Genomic DNA, 13,710 nt, shown 5'->3' with positions numbered 1-13,710 from the left:
ATGATTATTTTACAGCTTTTGTTTTTGGTTTGGCAAATTGTTGGTTCTTTAATATTCTATTTTTCTGTGTTCAAGAATCCCCATTTTTTCTCTTAGGCTAACTGTTTAATAGAGTACATTTTTGTAGACAGAAATGAAAGACTTACAAATCAAATATAAAATTTTAAGTTTCCCCCCAAACCTGTCCACCACAAGCATCTGAATGGACCCCTCCTTTTGGTCAAGGGCCTTCTAAAATTGGTTCAGGTCCTGACAGGAAAGAAGGATAGACATGCTTCGTTATATACTCCACCCTTTTGAAATTTAGAGAAAGTTGACCATCATTAACATCAACACAGACCTCAAGTTTCACAAGAAATATTTACCATCAATTCTCTTTTAAGTCTGCCACATGGAGTTTTCCTCATCCTGGTAAGCTTTGTCTCTACACTCCCTATTATTTATTGTAACCCAGTCATTCCTATCCATTCTTTCTATGTCTACAGATAATAACTCTTTCAACCAACTGCCAATCAGAACGTATTTAAATATACCTGTAACTTGAAAGCCCAGCCCCACTCCACCACTCACTTCAAGTTGTCCCAGCTTTCTGGACCAAACAAATGTACATCTTACAAGTATTGGATTGATGTCTCATGTCTCCCTAAAATGCATAAAACTAGACTGTCCCCAGGCCATCTTGGGCACATGTTCTGAGGATCTTCTGAGAAGGGTCATTGGTCACCCATATTTGGCTCAGAATAAATTCTTTAAATATTTTGCAGAGTTTGACTCCTTTCATGAACACATGTATCTTTTTTCTCCCTCCTTAGTCCTGCAGAATTTTGGATCTCATAAAATGTTCTTATTTTCATGGCAATATATTTTAGGTATTCATGCATATTTGTATGAATATGTCAATGTATATTTAAAGAAAAATCATGGAAGTTTACACCATGAGTTCTCAGTTATGCCCTCTGGGAGAGCAATTAAAAAGGGTAAGTGAAAACTTTGGCTTTTTTATTACATACTCATGTAGGCATTCTGATTGAAGTGAGGTGAAATCTCATTGTGGTTTTAATTTGCATTTTCCTGATGGATTACTGATGCTGAGTGCTTTTTACTGTGTCTCCTGGGCAACTGTATGTCTTAGTTTCACAAATGAGCATTCATATCCTTAGTCCATTTGTTTTCATGCTATTGAATTGTTGGAGTTCTTTATGTACTGTAAATATACACCCATTAACAGATGTATAGTGATTCAATAATTTCACCCATCTTGTAGTATGTCCCTTCCCTCTTTTCAGTTTCCTGTGGTGTACTGAAGTACCTTAGCTTGACATAACCCGATTTTATATTTTTGAAGGTATTTACTGTGCTCCTGCAGTCACTTTGAGACCACCATTGCCCACACCGATGTCATAGAGCTTCTTCCTTGTGATTTCTTCTGGTATTTTTATGGTTTCTGGTCTGACATTGGAGTTCTGCGAGACATAATCTACTCTTAAAATCCTTTATGTGGATATTCAGGTTTTCCCCAACCTAGTTTATAGAAGATACCTGATTTTGCATTGTGCATTCTTGCTTCTTTGGGATAAGGTCGTGAGCTGCAAATGCAGTGACTTGGTTCTGGGACCAGATTGTTTTTCATTAGCTCATGTCTCTGCTTGTCTGACAGTGCTGTTCTATTTTGGTGCATAAACCTTTGTAGCATATTGTGAAGTTAGGTAGTGTGAAGCCTCCAGCTTTGTGCTTTTTACTGGATTGCTCTGGGTCTTCAAGATCTTCTACCATTTCATAGCAAACTTAGGATTCTCAGATTGTTTTTCTATGAAGAGTAGCTCATTGATACTTTTAAAGGGGTTGTACAGAATCTGTAGATCACTTAGGTAGTAGTGATGTCAATGCCATTTAGACAATGTCTGTTTTCATGTGCACATGCTCAGGGCCAAGAGACACTGGGTGTCCTCACTGATGCTTGGGCGGGTCCTAATGTCCAGCAGGATTGCCTTCCTGAACACACACAGAAGGTCCCCTTCCATTTTGCCATCTCTTCACATTTCCTCCCCTGTGAAACATGTGTCATCCTCCACATTCCTTGTGTGGTGACCTGTCTTTTCTGGCCATGGCAGAGAATGGGTGAATGAGGATGGCAGAGGGGAAACAGCATGTCAGAGGACCCTGGAGTCATTGACACAGAACTTGACAGGTCTGGGAGAGCTATTCTGGAAGGATGTAGACCTAGATGGGCCTCAGGTGGGCATTTGCGTGGAGGGTGAGAGCACCCTGGTTGAGTTCAAACTGAGCCTCAGGTGGTAGCAGTCCTCAGGGCAGGGAAGCCAGATTACAAGGGGTAATGAGGCAGCTATTCCTTGAGCCTGGCTTCTCACCCTTTGACCTTAGTTACTTATGCCTCTTAAGCAGCTTAGGGTCCCCCAATCCTGAAATGTGGGTACTACAGTTCCCTGATGGGCCTTTCTCCCCCAGCCCATGCATGGTCTGAGTATGCTTACCGCAGTCCCTGAGCCTTGGCTTCGCTATGTGTCCTAGCTCCAGGACCCACAGGCCTCTCATCCCCCAGCCCTGGGCTGCTCCCCAGCCTCCTCTCTGTTCCCTCTCTGAGGGCCTAACTCCCTTGGGTAGTGCTGCATGAGATTGATCCACAGGCCCTGGCTGATGATCTGGGGGACTGGGCAAAGTGGTCGTGACAGGTCAGGTTCTGGTTCAAAGCCAATTCCTCCGATGCCAAGCAATGACCAGCAAGGTCCTTTCCCATGATGCCCCACCACCACCCCACCTCAGCAACCCATCATACCCTGGGCAGTCACCATCAGCCAACCAGCTGAAGAAACTCAGTTAGGTGTGTCCTGCCTGAAACTGGGGCCTTCACCTGCATGACCCTAGAACCACTGGACACAGTGGAGCCAGTCACCCTCTATCCTGGATTGAGAGGAGTTGGGAAGGCTCATGCCAGACCTAGCTTCCCACATACCACCCCCTCTACCATGCAGGGAGGCACTCCTTACTGAGAATTCCAATGCAGTACTCCTTAATGATCACTTCATTGTGGAAGTAAACGTTGTGATGAAAGGCATACTTCATCCTTCCACCAGTACTCAGGATGGCTGAGTTCCTCCACCTGCCTGTCCAAGAAGGAGAAAGAGGATGGTCAAGGGACAATTTCATCTAGGTCGGCTGAGGGGGCCTGCTAGCTGGGGTGAAGCATGGGATTTCCCTTCCCAGCTCTCTCACTGAGACATCCCTGAGCCCCAGAAAGACCTCAACCTGACCAGGACTTGGAACCCTCCCCCAGAACCAGGCTCCCCATCCTCACTTGCAAATCCATCATGTAGCTTTGCAGGACTTCCTCATAGTTTCTGAGCTACTTGCTCTCACCAGAAATAATCACAACTTTTAAACTGTTCTTTATGTCAAATTAAATTTTTTATTTTTACTACCTCATGTTCTGGATGAGGTATGTATTTTTAAATTTATTTTCACCCTTATCATACCTCTGTGAAAAAGAGCTTACTAACATTCATACCATAATTATCTTTCAGTTTTAATTGTCTGTTCCTAAAGATTCACTGAAACTAAGAATTCTATTTATGCTTGTATCTTTCAGCAACCATATGTCAGATAATGATGCCCATTACTGCAGAAATCATATATACAGTTCCAATGGTAGATGAAGAAGAAGAAGAAAGCAAGATTTAAAGTCTATATGTTCCTAGCACTGTATCAGAAACTCGGTAATCATAGTGAAATCAAAGAACGATCACAGTCAATTCCATCTCATACCTAGACTGAAATATGAAATTTCAAAAGAAAAGAAAGTTAAGAACTTTGGGCTTATAAAAATTTTCCTAGATTGATAAAATTATTGGCAACTTTATCTCACTAGAAAACATGAACAAAAATACATTTTTATATGTGTAAATATAAATATTTTCATTTCCATCAGTTATGACATGAAAGCAAGTAATAAAGTGAAAGTACATTGCAATAATATATGGAACTTTCTCAGTCTCAAAATATTCCATTGACTATTAATTTTATGAAAACCATAAAGAATGCTTCATGAAACTACATCATACAGTACTTTTTAGTATTTTAGTTACATTTTGAATAATCAACAAATTAAAAGGAATTCTTCAAAATTATTTATTACCAATACCTTTATTCCATTTGAGTAATACTTTTGAAATTAAGTATTTAAAATAAAGCATTAAAAACAAATTTTATTGACAGATTTCAGCTTTTGAAGAAATCGTACTTCTGTATTTGTAGTAATGTGAAGTATAACTTTCTCCTCACAATGGATCATTTATAACACCAGTGTTATTTTTTTCTCTGATACAAACACTGTGATATCTTATAGCTTTACTGTATCCATATATTTCATGCCTCCACAGAGTAGGCTTAAAACATAGAAAAATTGTACTTGTGACAAAATTCCTGGAAAGGGAATGGTAAAATGGGAGAAACTTTCTAACTTTCTGTTGGTCAATGGATTTGTATATCTTTAGATATAGACACATATTTGCACACTGCGAGTTTGCACATGTACATAAAAATTTATGTAATTTCATGTGTGAAATTTGATGAGGTTACCTTATCTGTACTCAATTTGATGGGAAGCAAACAAAGTCTCTGTCAATATTTCTTTCAATTAATCCAATAATGTTAACTGCTGATAGCTTCATTCTCCTTGATCCCTGTTGGCGACCTGAAACTTGATGCTCACTCAAATTCATTTCTCAGGGTACCATCCACAAGAGACAGTCACCTTGCTGTGGATTGTGACCTCTGACTCCTCTTTCTTCCTATAGAAGTCCTACCTTTGCATATTTAATAAACTTTGTAAATGGTTAAAAGGATAAAAGTTCAGTGAAATGTCAAGCCATGCTGTGAAATATTCAATTGTTTCTATATCTCTAATTGACCTTTCATGTTATAGAGGACAAGAAAAACAATTCAATATGTTTCTTAATATGCAGTCCAATGCACTCTTTCTTAATAATATTGCAAACCCATCCCTTCAAGGCATTGACATCTAAACATGGCTAGATATCTCAAAATCTCTTCTCATTAATAACCATTATGTTAAGCACTGTTGCCCAGAACTGGAATCTGACTGTGAAATCCCTGGGTAGAAATTGTTATAATGGCTCAAACTATGGGACTGACTATTTTTCACCTGAAAATATCTGATGAGCATATACATATGCTATGTGCATGAACATATTGTACATTAACAACATGCCATCACTGCCAGTAAATAATAGGTGTCCCAAACTTATGGGCCAAACTGAGCTCAGGTGCTCCCACAAACCAAACTTTTACCCCCAGAGATTTTCTATGTCAAAAAATGGCAATTCCAGTCCAGATGTGGTGGCTCATGGCTGTAATTTCCACACTTTGCGGGGCCGAGGTGGGCTGGTCATTTGTGGTCAGGAGTTCAAGACCAGCCTGGGCAACATGGCAAACATGTCTCTATGAAAAATGCAAAAATTAGCCATGCCTGGTGGCACTTTCCTGTAGTCCCAGCTACTCAGGAGGCTGAGACAGGTGAACCACCTGATCCTGGGAGACAGAAGTTGCAGTAAGCCCAGATCGCAACACTGCACTCCAGCCTGCATGGCAGAGTGAGAACCTGTCTCATAAAATAAAACAAAATAAAATAAATAAAATAAAATAAGGCAAGAGCATTTAGGTAAAAATACTGGAGTCAGCTGGGCACAGTGGCTCATGCCTGTATTCCCAGCACTTTAGGAGGCCTAGGCGGGCAGATCATCTGAGGTCAGGATTTTGAGACCAGCCTGGCCAACACGGTGAAACCCCATCTCTACTAAAAATATATAAAATTAGCTGGGTATGGTGATGCATGCCTGTAATCCCAGCTACTCAGGTGATTGAGGTAGGATTGTTGCTTGAACCCAGGAGGCTGAGGTTTCAGTAAGACAAGATTGTGCCACTGCACTGCAGCCTGTGCTACAGAGTGATAGTACCCTATGAGAAACAAAGGTGAAAAGAACAAAAAAAAATTAGGAAAATAATACCCACTACTAAAATTTGCCACAGAAATGATAAAAACTTCACCAACTTCCACATTCGATATTGGAAGCTCAGGTTATTTGGACCAATCCTCCTGTATTAGTTCATTTTCACGCTGTTCATAAAGACATATCTGAAACTGGGAAGAAAAGGAGGTTTAATTGGACTCACAGTTCCACATGGCTAGGGAGACCTCAGAATCATGGCATAGGAATAAAGGCACTTCTTGCATGGTGGTGGCAAGAGGGAATGAGGAAAAAGCAAAAGCAGAAACCCCTGCTAAACCCATCGATCTTGTGAGTCTTATTCACTATCACAAGAATAGCTTGAGAAAGACCAGCCCCTATGATTCGCTTACCTCTCCTTGGGTCCCGTCCTCAAAATGTGAGAATTCGGGACATACAATTGAAGTTGTGATTTGAAGGGAGGCACATGAAACTATATCACCTCCCAAACAATTAAAAAATTCTGAATGGAAAGAACATTAATCATGCCAAAAACTGGCAGGCCAGGAAGGAACTCTCAGCCTCATATCTCAAGAAAGACTGTAGTCAAGGCCCAGGGCCTACTTATGAAAAGAGTTTAATAGCCAACTCTCTCCAAATGGATCTGGAATTCCACAGGACTGTATCTTTATGGTAAGGGTGAAACAGAAGTAAACCCATTCCTATTTCCAAGCTCAAAGAACTTTGACCAAAGTTATCTTGGAGATGAGAAGAATAAGGAGGAAAACAGAAAAAAAATTGTGTGCCTGAGAAGTCATGGCCACAGGCTGGCCATCACACAGATTGTCAAGCCAGTTCCATATTGCTTGGGTATTGCAGAAAAACTCAAAACATCAATTTGTGTGTGAGCTATCCCAAAGTAGCAGGATCTGGCAATAGTAAATTTCATCCCAACCCTCAAGGAATCCACTTTTGGGATTTTACCATTTATTTCATGAATGATAATGGACTTTTTAAAAAATATCTTTTTGTATACTCAATTTATGTGGCATTGGTATCAAAGTTCTGCTTGCCTCACAGAATAAGTTTAGGATTTTCCCTTTTTTATTTTATAGAGTTCTTCACATATATTGAAATGCTCTGTCTGGGAAAATAAATCTGGGCCTAGTGTTTTATCTGTAGGAACAATCCTTTATTTCCCTTAACATTTATGAGACTATTCAGATTACACACTTATTCTTGTATCAATTTTTCTTAGCTGTATATTTATAAAAGTCTATTTGATCTAAGTTTTCAACTTTGTAGCATAAAGTGTTAATCATATTTTCTTATTAGCTTGTTAACCTGTACTGTATCTATTGTTATGTATCTTTTTAATTCTTAGTTTTATTTGTGCTTTCTCCCTTTTTTTCTTAACTTGCCTGAGGTTTGCACCTTTTATTATGTTTCTCCAACAATCAAACCTTATCTTTGTATGATTTATTAATTTTCTGTACATCATTATCCCCTCATTTTAGTTTTTCAGAATTGATTCTGTTGTTTCTTTTCTAATTCTTTATTTAAATACCTAGTACATTAATTTTGAGGTTGTTGTAAAAACACTTAAGTGTATAAACCCCTATTGCAATATCACTTTTCCTGCTACTCGCAAATTTAATCTGTAATATTTTCAATATCATTAAGTTCTAAGTACTTTTAAATTTCTATTGTGTAATGAATTGTTGAGAATTATTTGAGATCAATTGCATGATCTCAGCTTACTGCAACCTCCGCCTCCTGGGTTCCAGCGATTCTCCTGCCTCAGCCCCCTGAGTAGCTGAGATTACAGGCAGGTGCCACCACACCTAGCTAATTTTGTATTTTTAGTAGAGATGGGGTTATTCCTTGTTGGTCAGGCTGGTCTCAAACTTCTGACCTCAGGTTATTTGCCCACCTTAGCCTCCCAAACTGTGCCTTGGCTTCCCAAAGTGCTGGGATTACAGGCATGAGCCACCACTCCTGGCCAGTGCTGAAAATTTTTAAATCATCTGATTCCTCATCCTTTGTACCTGACCTATTTTTACCCCTCTGGAAACATTCAATTTTCTCTTTGTTTTCAGCGTTCTCAAATTTTACGTTGATATATCTTGACATGAGTCTATTTTCATCTGTTTTTCTAGGTGCTAGCCTTTTAATCTACAAATTGAGCATCATTAAGTTCTGAGACTTTTTATTGAATTATTTTGCCAACAATTTATTCCCCTTTGTTTTACTTATTTCTTTTCTTTCTATAACACATACAATTTAAGTATTGGAAGAAATTGTCTCGGAGAAGAAAATAGCACCATACTGATTCTGTTTGTGTCAAAATATCACAGTTCAAGATTTTCATATTTTATTATGGAGAAATGTTCTATTTCTTGGTATTCACATTGTTACAAGAAGAAGGGCAATGACTGGTCAGAAATTGAAATGTATGAGTAACAGTTAGAAGATGAAAGCACTGTATCCTCAGAAGTTTAGTATATGAAAACCTTTAAATTCCAGCCAAATTGAATTAAGCTTCAACAGTCTCCCAGCTAAAATGATCTATTTGTGCTAAGTTCTGGGATCAAAGGTGAATAAGACCTTATTTCTGCCTTCAGTGATAGTTCAGTCCAAAGGGAGACAAATGAAAATGATGTACAAAGAGAGATATGTATGACAGGCATGGCGACTCACGCCTGTAATCCCAACACTTTGGGAGGGCAAGTGGGGGTATCATGCAGTCAGGAGATCCAGGCCATCCTGGCTAACACAGTAAAAACCCATCTCTAGTTAAAATACAAAAAGTTACCCAGGTGTGGTGGCACACGCCTGTAGTCCCAGCTACTTGGGAGGCTGAGGGAGGAGAATCACTTGAACCTGGGAGGTGGAGGTTGCAGTGAGCCAAGATCAAACCACTGCACTACAGCCTGGGTGACACAGTGAGATTTCATCTCAAAAAAAAAAAAAAAAAAAAGGAGGGTTATGTAAAGTGCCATAAAAACTGAGAAAAGGGACAGAATATCTGTGACAGGTAACTTGTTTTGGGCAGTTGAAAATGAGGAGATCTCAGAGCACCCTTTCTTTGTGTCACATTTGACTAAAGGCAGACACAAATGAATCTTAATATTTATGGGCTCACAGACGCTTACGAAGGATGTAATGAAATTTATGATGATTCTTTCAGTAAAAATTTATATAACAAAACTACATGTATATTTTACTTGCTAACACAGAATGTGCATTATCAAGAGCTCTGGATAGAGGAGAATGAGTAGGAATGTTTTAGGCAAACAAAAAGGGAAGGGGAGGCCAAAAAGAAGAAACAGCAAGTGCACAAATGTGGAGACACAAAAGCTTGTGCATTATTGGAATCAACTTGACTAAAACATAATTCAGGGTGCCTGAAGCATAAGCTGGAAGATTAACCAGACATAGTGTAAGATGAAAATAGAAGGCCAGGCCCTGTGGCTCACACCTGTAATCCTACACTTTGGGAGGCCCAGGCTGGTGGATCACCTGAGGTCAGAAGTTTGAGATCAGCCTGGCCCAAAAGGAGAAACTTCCTCACTACTAAAAATATAAAAATTAGCCAGGCATGGTGGCAGGTGCCTGCAACCCCAGCTACTCAGGAGGCTGAGGCAGGAGAATTGCTTGAACCTGGGAGGCAGAGGTTGCAGTGAGCTGAGAACACACCATTGCACTCCAGTGTGGGCAGCAACAGTGAAACTCCACCTCAAAAAAAAAAATAGAAAAAGAAAATAGAAGATAAGAAGATAGCCTGGGATAAAGCATGAAGTATCACAAATCTCAGTCATGCACTTTGTTTACTCAGAGACAAGACCATGATTGATTAAAATCATGCATTTTATGTCCACCCTCTTCTAACTGTTAACAAATACAAGTGGAACAGCTAGCACCCAGTGGAATATTATAAAACATTCTGACTGTAAGATTTCACTAGCATTCACTGTAGACGTTGAGTGTGGATTGCTCAAACCTCAAACTTACAGCTTCGTAAATGAAAAATCAATGTTAGAAGGGAACAAAAAGCTCCTCAACAACTACATCAATTGTTTGATTCCTTAATAGCTTACAACAGAATGGCAGTCTTCAATGAGTAGAAATGTTTCTCAATCATAGAAAAAACTTAGATTTACTTGGGGAGTTTACAAAAAGCATACCACATCTGAGATCTATCCCAGACCAATTAAATCAGAATGTATGGTGATCAATGGATCCTGGGCAACTGAACTTTTGAAAGCTTTAGATAACAGATAACATTAATATGCATTCAAAATTGAGAATTCCTAGGTTAAGAACAATAATCCATGAAAGTAAGTTTCTGTCTACTCATCTGCCCTTAATTATATTGCATTGTTCTCATGCAGCATAATACAAGTAAAAATTAATTTGTTTTGTTGAAATGGAGTCTAGCTCTGTCACCAAGGCTACAGTGCATTGGCATGGTCTCTGCTCACTGAAACATCTGTCTACCAGGTTCAAGAAATTCTCCTGCCTCAGCCTCCCATATAGCCCAGATTACAGACACCCACCACCCTGCCTAGCTAATTTTTATATTTTCAGTAGAGATAGGGTTTCACTGCGAAGACCAGGCTGGTCTGGAACTCCAGACTTCATGATCCACCCACCTTGGCTGGGGTTACAAATGTAAGCCACCGCACCCAGCCAAAATTAATATTTTAAAATATTTAGAAATATGTGTGGTAGTGTGCAGTGGCTCATGCCTGTAATCCCATCATTTTTCGAGGCTGAGGTGGGTGGATCATTTGAACTGAGGCATTCCAGACCAGTTTGAACCTATGGTGAAACCCTGTCTCTACAAAAAAATACAAAAAATTATCCAGGCCTGGTTGTGTGTGCCTGTGGTCCCAGTTATTCCGGAAGCTAAGGCTAGAGAATTGCTCAGGAGGATCACTTGAGCTCAGGAGGCTGAGGCTCCAGTGGGCAGAGACTGAGCTTCTGCCATCCAGTCCAGTCTGGGAAACAAAGGGAGGCTCTGTCATATATATATGTGTGTGTGTGTGTGTGTGTGTGTGTGTATAAAAATACATGTATACATACACATACGTACATGTTTGGCCACTTATTTCATCTGCAATGAAAGTCTAAGTAGCATGATTCAGGGTCAATATCAGGAACTGCAGGAAGCCAGCCTATGCTAGAAATATTCAGAGTGAGTTTTTTCACATTTTACAGTCTGATCTGCTGAGTATACTGCCTGAGGCTATTGTTCTTTTCATATCTTGCAGATCTTTCTGCAGAAAAGGCCACATGCATCAACAGTATTTTTGCCGAGGGTCTTCTAATTAATCAGATGGCCTTTCTGTTGAAAAATTTCTAAGGAGAAGATTTTTCCTCTTTTGGATCAGGAAACTGCAGGCATCAGTTTCACAACAATACTTAACATTAGCATCAGCAAACAAGTCATATGGAACAACTTCCATATGGAAGTCGTTTAGGGCTTCCTGCAGAACCACACAGCCTCAGGAGCTGCCAGGCGGTGTGTTTCCATGGGAGTCATATGGAACAAGAAGTCCATGTGTTTCCATGGGAGTCATATGGAACAAACAAGTCATGTGGAACAACTTCCATGGGAGTCACCTTCCCCTGCAAAAGAAGCCACTCTTGAAGAAAGAAGAGGAGCACACCACACCCATGAAGAGACATCTAGTGTTTCATTGTCCTGCAGCCAGCCCAGGGAGGGATACTAGCATTCCTGTCTGCAGGGCCCATTGAATTTACATCAAATTTGGTTCTCAGCTGAGTAGGAGCTTCACTTCATGAGGCGGCACTCCTCTATCATCTTGAGATTTCATTCTGGGACAGAGTGTGAGCAGCAGTAAGGTCAGTTAGGGGTGTGCATGCAATCTGGTGAGGGGTAGATGGGGTCCCGCACCTTCACTTGAAAAAAAGTGAAGGCAGATTACACAGAAGTACTTCCAGCTGCATCCCCGCATTCTCTTAACTGCACAGGCAGTCCACACCATGGCCTACTGTTCAGGTGGGAGTACTCCAACATGCAGGGAATATTTGGATTGCAAACTGGGGCCATCCTGGCAAACTCCGAATTTGAGGGCTTTCACACTGGGAGCCTAGGTCTGGCTCAATGTCTTCCACACTAAACATTTCCCAGTTCACCAAGGATGACCCTCATGAGAATCCATTGTGTGAGTGTTTCCTTCTAAACATTGTCGTGTTTTAATGACTGGGCAGTTGTGGTATTTTAAAACTGTAAATTCCCATTACAGCCACCAACAAGAAAACTCTTGTTCTCCCACTTCTATCAGAGGGCTGCATGATTCCTGTAGGATGAAAAGGAGGCAGCCATGTCTGGCATTTGCCTGGTAATCTAGGCTCTGTTTCATTGTGCCTGCATGTCCTTGCTTATTGGGCTGTTGCTGTATGGGACTGCCTCTCACTACAGATCTTTTAGCCCCCAGGGATTTCAGGGAGCAAAAGAGATTTCAGGTAGGCTGGCTGCACTCCAGGATGTGGGTTGTGGTCTCATTTTGGAGACTGAGGTTGTTTGCACTTTGCAGGTGGCTTTTGGGTTCTCTGAAAGAAGCCTTTCAGTATTGCTTGGACTTCAGCACAAGTTAGCTGATTCTCTCACTCGAGCCTTTATTCTCTCACTCACTCCTTTGCTTTCATGGAAGGTACACATTGCCCCTAAATAGCATTACTGCACACCATTTTCAGGCTAACAGTTGCCACAAATGGCCTCTGAGACACTGTCTCAACCTCATCTGCACCCATGAGAGGCCAGTTGGACGTGTGAGAACACTGCCCCACCATGGACTTGCCTTTGTCGTGGTTCCTGCCTTTCCCAGAGAGCACCTGCGAGGCCCAGGATGAAGGCAGGCAGTGGCATTCAGGTCACAGCCATCTTTTGTTGACACCTGCCTCTGGGGTCACAGGTATGACTCCATGAACCAGAGACCCCTCAACAACTCACGAGACTATATTCCAATCACCATGGGACCTGATTTCTGCACTCTTTCAGGGATGAAGTCAGAAGTGCAGTTTCCAGTGACCAGGTCACAGTCTCAAAATGCCTCCTCTTTCAAGTGAAACCTGACCGACAAGATGGCCTGAAGAAGACCTACGGTCGAGACTTTTAGGGTCTCTCAGTGGATTATCTCAGGCAGCCATTTTCCCAACACGAGGCCAGCTCTGCCTGTACCATTTTTCTCTGCTTAGGCATGCTGACAGCTCTGACAGATGGGCTGCTGAGCCTGTGACAAGAATGCAAGTGCACTAGTCTCCTGGCACTAGGCCAGCACTCTGAGCTCTGGCAAGCATCACAATGAATGACAGCATTGCCTAGCAACAAGTCCCTGAGGCTTGGTGAAGAAGGCGATCTGTGTGTATGTGTGTTGGCAGTGAACTTTCACCTGTCTTCTCTGAGGGATTCATAGGATAGTCCCATTATCCTTGGAGAGAGCGTATGTGAGACATCATGAAGAAAGGTCAAACAGAGTCCGGGAATAATCCACAAAATCCCTAAGGATTCAAAAAATCTGCAGGATGCCTCAGGCCTGCCTAGATGTTCAAGGGGTGAATCTTTTGGAAATTTGCCCCACTGTGATTTCTTGGTATAGCCCTCCTGTGTTACTTGGGGTTGTTCTCTCCCAGTTTGGGATTTCTGCAGAACCACCCAGCCTCAGAACCTGCAGGCCTGTAGTTTCTGTGGGAGTGTTGT

This window comes from Gorilla gorilla, chromosome Y (genome assembly GCF_029281585.2).
Source record: "Gorilla gorilla gorilla isolate KB3781 chromosome Y, NHGRI_mGorGor1-v2.1_pri, whole genome shotgun sequence".
Classification (NCBI taxonomy): domain Eukaryota; kingdom Metazoa; phylum Chordata; class Mammalia; order Primates; family Hominidae; genus Gorilla; species Gorilla gorilla.
The sequence above is the reverse complement of the archived record's forward strand: the minus strand, read 5'-3'. Positions refer to the sequence as shown.